Below are 8,270 nucleotides of genomic sequence, written 5' to 3' on the forward strand. Positions count from 1 at the left end.
TAAAAAATAGCTGTATCTATCGAACACTGCATTTCAGGGCTTAAATTAAGCATATGTCCCAGTCCATGATCACACAATTTTGAGACAAGATTGGAAGTTCATTGTAGTTTAGATAATTGATTTATACATGGAATTAATTTCAAGTGTTGTTTACCTCTGATCCTATAGGCTGATATACCACAGACTTGCTATTTCCAAAGTTGAAAACTACCCTCACAGCCGTTAATGTATTAACAAAAAATAATAAGACATGATGTAACTATCTAAGATGTGGGTTCGCTACCGCTCGGCTCATCCAACATCTCAACCACAGGAGCATACTGCACAAGTTAAAAGCAGGAATGGTGAGGGATGATGTTGTTTATATACATATATATATAGAGAGAGAGATTGAAGTTTATGGAGATGAAAAAATCAGAGAGAGACCTCATCATTCTCTTCAAAGTAGATTCCATCAACTGCACTTTTCTGCTGGAACTCCCATCAAAGTAGATTCCGTTACAGATTTTCATTTTCCATCCCTATTTCCCATCCCTCTCCCTTTTCCTTACCATCCCTCCTCCTACTCTTATGATTTCCCTTCCCCCTTCACATCGTTGCTTTACTAACCCTTTTCCCCTACTCTGATTCTTTCCCTCTCCCCTACCATCCTTCCCCCTACTCCGGTTCTCTAATAAAGCATCGTTTATCAATCTGGATCCTCTTCTCTGCTACACAAAGGGAGACAGTCCCTGCAACAACACAACTAACAAAAATTGCACCACCCAACACACTATTAAGACCCACTTCACATGTATTTGTCCCCAAAAATGCAGCTATATTGGCAAACACATCTAGTGCCCCATTTCTCAGTGGAAGGAGTGAAACCCCAACAATAGTTGGAGGCAACCTAAGCAGATGTGAAAGCTTCTCCAATGAACAACAAAAGTAATTCACTATCGTGTTGCCTAACAGATAAAACAAAGCAGCAAGCTAAACACCCAAAACTACATACCCTACTATCCTAAATCCTTCGCAACCATGAATACCAATGGAAAACTAACCTGTAATGAGCAAATCGGGGACGACTGCGATGTAGAAGTGTTGGAACAAAGAACCTGTAACCAATAAAGGGAAATCGATGTTACAAAAATAATCAGTTTATAAAATTGATCATATACTTTACCAAAGCAGCCTCTCTTTTAGTAACCATTCCTTTAGATTATTAAATATACCAACTTGGCAGCTTTGAATATATATGATTCAAAATGAATATTACAGCAAACATTATGAAAACAAGATAAAAACAAAGGAAATGGGTGATTCCGCAAAATATATTCAACTAAACAACAAATAAACTATTAAAGAGTAATCATTGTAATATCAAAAGAATCTCGAAAACACAACACATGCTAAGGATGTTAAACACATGAAGGACCAGAAACAAGATAAATCAGATAGAAAGAACTAGGAAAAAAAAACAAGAGCTTGTATTAATGGAGGTTTTTTCTTTTGTCTGATATGTATGCAGCTAGTAGTATTTTTAGAGGTTATATATATACAGTCAAAAACACTAGCTGATCTCCATGAATACCAATGCAGCTAGTAGTATTTTTAGAGGTTATATATATACGGCATTGAAAACGTGTTGAGAATTGATCTCAACACAAATCAAATCCTTCACATATGGGCAGGGTTTAACCATAATAAAGCCTCCCGAACAGCCGAGACTTGTGCTAAATGTGGTGGCATAGTCAGCTTAAATGTTTTAACAAGTAGTTACTAAAAATTAAAAAATACAAGTAGAATTGGTTGGCATAGTCAGCTGTCTAGTGCTCCTCTTTTTTTATTTGAATTGTTACAAATATTTACTGGTATTCTTTGAGTAAAAGGTTATATTCCATTTATGTCTGTGGTTTCAACTTTTACCTCGTGGCACCATGTGGTTCTTTTTTTTTCCTTTGGGTTACAATTATCATCATGTATTTAAATTCTATAAACTCAGGGAGTTATGCCACTAAATTTATCAGCTAAATTATAAAAATACCCTCAACTCAGAAGTCATCTATTCACACTAAGGTTCTTTTCATAATTTTATTAGATAAAATTGGCATGCTAATCCTCTATGTAACTGAAACTTAACTACAAGGTTTTAATTGGAAAAGAAAAAATCATAAGGTGCTATGTGGGAATGGTTGAAATAGGAGTTGTATAGAATTTACCCCATATATTTTCAGCCTATGGTGTTCATACAGCCTATCTGAGTCTAGAGTAATTCAGGAGTGTCTCAATATATGTATATCAGGTGAGATTGTAATGTAAGTAATAATGAGCATTTTGTGAATACAAATAAATTATACAAGTAAATTGCTAACCTAAGTAAAACTTAATGTGTCAATGGTTGTATACATTTCTATTGGTCTGGTCTTTGTCTAAAACTATCATTCAAATCTTACAGGCTAAAAGCATATTAACAACCATGGTCCAGATTGTTTTCTTGAATTTTCTTCCAACCTAATTTGTATAATGCTTTAGTATGTTATTATTTGAGAATGTTTTGCTAGTATTGATATGTGTTTGCTTGCATTCTTAATTTCTGGTTTTAACAGTTGTGATATTAAAATAGTGCAACTCCTATCTGAATTTCGGCCCCTTTCTATGAATTTCATATTTTGTATGTTGAATAAGCAGTTTAATCGAATATCAGCTAACATTTTGTAGGCATATTTTGTTGGGAGGGCTTTGACTCAAAAGCTGAAGGAGCTTATACCTAGACAAATGTTTAAAGTACCAATTCAAGTAAGATGCGCACACTTGAAATATTATTGAATGTTTTAACAAGTAAGGCAGAATTGTTCTTTATGAAGAAAAAGAAGCAGAAAGTACAAATCCTTGTTTAAAGAAGAAAACTAGGAATTGTGCAACTTTTTTCAATCATCTGCATTATTTGATCACACTGTGCAAGCAAAGCATATGTTTCAATCTAAAAAAGCTTTGCAAAGTAAAAAAGAATCCATGCAGATCAGCAAGCAGTGATCTTATCGGCTTTACTGCTTTGCTTTACAAGTGTGAACTACATTCACACCATCAATATGCATCACTTAGCATAAATTTATTTCCCCTCGCTTCCACCCGATCCTTGGGATCGATTAGTATAACAAGCAAAACGTTCTGGAACTAGCACCAAAAAATGAAACAAGCAAAACGAAGAAATAGAACTAGCAGAAAGAAAAAGAGTTAACTCGATATTCAAGCGAGTATTTAGCACCAAAAACAAAAACGAAGAAATAGAACTAGAAGAAACAAGCAAAGGGAAAATTCTGGGAAAAAACCCAAGCCATTCAAAAAATGGCTGAAACTATTATTACGAAAAGATTCATGTAAAATGCTTCAAGAAATTAAAAAGTTTATTCATACCTCAAAAACCAAACGCCGAGACTGAGAGAAAAAACGATGAGGACAGAATCATCAACGAAAGCAGTGGAAAATGGGAGGAGAAATTATGAGGACAGAAGAGGAGAGGGTCGGGTAGGGAGGGAGGGTAAAACAGAGAGTTGGGGAGGGAAGCCGGACGTAATACCTATTACTCGATTTGGGAAGGGATTAGAAAAGCAGGGAATTTGGGGATTAGGTGGGGATTGTATTACGCGCGTAATACCTATTACAGCGAACCAAACGCCGGATTAGGGGCGTAATGTAATAGCCGCGTAATTGGTCAGTAATGGATTACCTAATACACTGAACCAAACATGTCCTTAAGCAAATTTTTGGCTGCTTTGTTGGTTTACTAAGCAAAATTTTCCAAAAGGAGAAAAGGGATTAATTTAATAGTATTATTTTATATGTTTAACCCACGAAAGGTGGGATTTGAATATTTGATTCTTTTTGTCCTTTAAGACAGGGAAAAGGCAAGGGATAATCTTAATTATTCCAACCTCAAATATTACCGTGATTTTCATTTCCCTAAATTATACCTTTCGAAGATGATCCTATTCTAGCTAATTTCTACACATTTCCGGTTCAAACATATAGTTTCTGTGGGTAAATCCCATTATTACAACATCGTCCTTCCATAATATTAGGATGGCAATATAACGTAACAAGGTCAATGTTATCAAATTCATTATTAATTTACAATTTGCATATTATTCGCCCATTTCACTATAGAGATTTTTGAAAATATCAATTTCATAGATGTTATATATATCTATGCCCCAATTTATCTCACTTCACTCTACTTTAATTTTTACTAGTTATTTTTAATTTTTTTTTAAATATAAGTAAATATTTTATTACCTCAAACAACTGCTAGGAAACAAACTATCACACTAAAATGAAAACAATAAACAAACAGAACACAAAGGAGTTGTTTACGTAGTTTGGTTTTCCTTAAGTCTCCGAGTTTAGGTCGATGAGAAATATCCACTCTCTTCAATAATTACAACAGATAATCCTATCCTATCACATCCCGTAACAATTTTCCTCACTTTTGTATCTTGAGGACTCTATACTCTCACCATTAAATTCCCCCATTGTGAAATCAACAAGTAAAACCATAACATAAAGGTTTTACTATCAAAATGCAATCTTACAATAATATTCCTCACAAGAATAGGTTTAGTGCTTAATTTTCTCAATACATTAACCTATACAAGTCTCTCAATTATATAAATTTATTTCGAGACTTGCTAACATAAGAAGATCTATCGCAATCCCACTAAAACAATAATAAAATAAGTTGGATACAATATAATAATAACTAGTAATGAAAACATGGAATATTGGCAACTAATCAATCAGAGTTTCTATCCAATCCAATATCCATGATCCAAGGAATTAGATAAGGTGATTTAATTCAATCCAACCTCCAAAATATGTTGCCCCATGCGATATGATCTTTATTAATGGGCTACATATCATCCAAAAACTCAATACAACCCATATATATCATTCAATAAATTGCCAACACTTTAAATATGGAAACTTTCTTAACACAGTTTTAATGGCTAAGGAGTGTGCACTCCTTTAGCACTCAATTTGTCAGTTCCATATTTTCAACAATCTCCCCCTTTGGCAATTTATTTGAACAAAATATACACAATGCAGGAAACTAAGTTATCAAGTAACCTTAGCTCCCCCTTAGCATATTCTTAGTAACTCAAAAAACTTAACTTAGTAGGTAATTAAGTAATTAATCACTAATGCTAAGATAGATTTGCATAAATAATCAACCAACAATAATTATAACTAAGTAGGCTAATTAAGCAATGGAATAATGTAACAATATAATTGACATTCATAGCAGAATTCAACACAAATTCATCACAAGAAAAAAGTTGTAGCAGTCAATAAATTACAATCATCTAATTAAATAAAAGACAGTAAGAAAAACTATAAAAGAGTTTCAAAAAATTCCCCCTTAAAATTAGACTTCAAAATTAGCAAAAAAAAAGTAATCAAATTAGCATTTTCCCCCCAATTCATACAACATCATCATTTCTCCCCTTCAATCCATCATCCTTCCCCTTTCTATTTTACAAAATGCCAACCTATTCATGATATGGACAAGCTAGAAGATCAGTAAGTGTTAGAGTATAATCTTATGTTAGGTTGTTAGTAATCAGTTATACAATCTGGTATATTATTAATAGAATTGGTTAGTAGTAGTTAGTCACACTTACTCATGTATATAAGTTCTATTTTTGTACTGATCCAAGTAAGTAAATAATACTAGAATATTCAGTTGTTTTCATTCTATATTACTCTTTATTATTCTGATTTCATACAGTTACTAACATGGTAATAGTCGTCTGAGTTCCTAGAGGTCTTTCCCGTTGCCAATTTATGGCCAATTCTGCTGATTCTACCGCTGTTGATCGTGGCAATCCCTCCTTCTCTGGATCTCGTTTGGTTCAGACATTTCCTTGTCATGATAGAGTGAAGTTAGATGAAGGAAATTTTGTGCAATGGCAATAGCATATCTGATTAATAATTGAAGGTTATGAATTGCTAGAAATTCTCGAAGGGACCTTACTTGTTCTGCCTCGTTTTGTCCCTTCTCCAAATGGTGTCTTGACTCTGAATCCCGATGCCTCTCTATTCGTTTAGCAAGATAAGCTTCTTTCTTCTTGGTTACTATCAACAATTAGCACTTCTTTATTGTCTTCTTTTATAGCAGTGAAATTGACGTGTGAGGTGTGGAGCACTGCGAATAGCCTCTTCGCTACTGCCATTGGAGCAAAGTTGTCACGCATAAATCATAAACTCGACTCCATCAAGAAAAGGGTGATGCCAGTCAAAGAATATATTGCTAGTGGAGGTCACTCCGATGACACGGGTGACAGACCCCGTGCGTGGTGGCCATTCTTCTTCTACTGCTCATGGGCGTGGCTTTCAGACTCAACTTTAGTGCCAAATTTGCGGTAGATATCGATATATGGCGCAATGATGTTATTATAGGTTCGATCGCGACTATGGTGGCCCCTTTACTCCAGCTTTGACCATGGCTCCAATGTTCTCCGGTCGTGCGAGTCAAGGATAGGACAAGGACGGCCTTGGTAAGCTTAGCTAGTGTCTGTTGGTTCGTGGTGGTCTGATTTCCTTCAGTGGCCTTGGGCAGTACATTGGAACCTCAGTGGCGGCCCCGATGGTGTTTCTTTATGATGTTTTGTGGAGAGGGTTGCAAACTAATTTCTCTATGCCCACTCCGTCATCTACTAGGGTTACGAAACCCTTTGTTGATTGCCATGGCAATAGGGTAGGCCAAATGGTTGGGCCAAATGGTGATGGATCAAGCCCGCACTATGGCCATAACGGTGCCCCTCTCTTGCCGCACGGTTTGGGTCTTCAATGTGGGTCGTGTTTTGATACTACTAGGTCGGTTGCTCGAGGCCGTGGATTTGGGCCATATGCTAGGCCAGTTGCTTCAACTCCTAATGTGGGACAGCATATTGGGTTTAGTGCCAACCTTGTTGGGTTTGAGACCAATGGACATAATTTAGTCTAAAATAATGGGACTGGTGTCCCATGATGAACTAAATTGAGGGCCTGTGTTCATGATGTTGATGCCTCGTTGTGCATTGAGTTACCTCGTATCCCTGATTTTCATGACTCTAATTTTTTGACTACCTTTTGGTCTAATGTCAATACGACTCATTATGGGTCTAATTTTGATAATGACAATTCTTATATTCCTATGCCTGTAGGGACCTTCTCTAGGTGCCCTGATTCAGAGGTTAAACATCATGTCTATCAAGAGGCCACCGCTTTGCATGAGTCCACACATACTCAACTACATCTCCTTTTCTCATGGGTGATGGGACTTTTACAAAAATATCGTGTGTTGGGAACTCTATTTTACCTATAAAGAGTAAGATGCTTCATCTATCCAATGTTCTGTGCGTGCCAAATCTATGGAAGAATCTATTATCTATTTCTCAGTTTGCTAATAAAAATAATGTGTTCTTTGAATTTCATCCATCTTATTGTGTTGTTAAGGACATCTCGAATCTGGAAATTTTGTTACGGGGCCACACTCATGACGGGCTCTATATTTTTCATCGGTTACTCTTGATCTTTCTGTCGATGCTCTTTTTATCCACAACCCTAGATTACAGACTCGTAATAATGGTAATGATGTTTTCATGTTATGGCACCAAAGAATTGGTCATCTGTCTACCTCGATTGTTAAACTTGTTCTTAATAAGTGCCAAATTGTCTCCAATAAAATGTGTCTTGATAATATTTGTATTGCATGTCAAAAAGGGAAATCTCATAAACTGCCTTTTTCAAACTCTTCTACTGAATATAAAGATTTTTTTATTTGATTCTCTCTGACTTATGGGGACCGGCGTCGGTTGTATGTGGTACTAATCTGTATTATGTTTTATTCATCGACATGTGTAGTCGTTTTATGTGGGTTTATCTCATTCAACATAAGTCTCAGGCAGTTGAGTGTTTTCTTTAGTTTCATCAGATGATCAAAACTCAGTTTGGGAAAGATATTAAGAGCTTTTAAAGTGATTGGGGTGGTCGTATCATGCATTCACATCAGTGCTGGCTAATCTTGGGATACTTCATCACCTATCCTACCCACATACATTTGAGGAGAACGAAGTTGCTGAGTGAAAACATAGATATATTGTTGAGATTGGTCTTATTCTTTTAGCCCAAGCCAGTCTGCTTATGGATTATTGGGGTTATGCCTTTTGTAGTTCCGTTCATATCATAAATTGTCTACCTACTCCAGTCTTGAAAGGCCAGTCTCCCTACCAAGTTCTTCATGGTCGTAA

General features: G+C 35.8%; 1 long non-coding RNA gene across 2 annotated transcripts; it reads right to left on the reverse strand.

The window, feature by feature from the left end:
* LOC107951834 (uncharacterized) lies at nt 1-3,729 on the reverse strand. Of its 2 annotated transcripts, XR_005907587.1 has the most exons (4): nt 3,397-3,729; nt 1,044-1,097; nt 427-745; nt 1-320 (listed from the first exon to the last, which is right to left on the reverse strand). It is a non-coding gene; the product is annotated as an uncharacterized lncRNA (long non-coding RNA). The 2 variants fall into 2 exon arrangements; XR_005907586.1 differs by having other exon boundaries at nt 427-1,097.
* Between the last annotated feature and the right edge of the window lie 4,541 nt (nt 3,730-8,270).

The sequence above is a fragment of the Gossypium hirsutum genome, chromosome A02 (assembly GCF_007990345.1).
Source record: "Gossypium hirsutum isolate 1008001.06 chromosome A02, Gossypium_hirsutum_v2.1, whole genome shotgun sequence".
NCBI classification, from domain to species: Eukaryota; Viridiplantae; Streptophyta; class Magnoliopsida; order Malvales; family Malvaceae; genus Gossypium; species Gossypium hirsutum.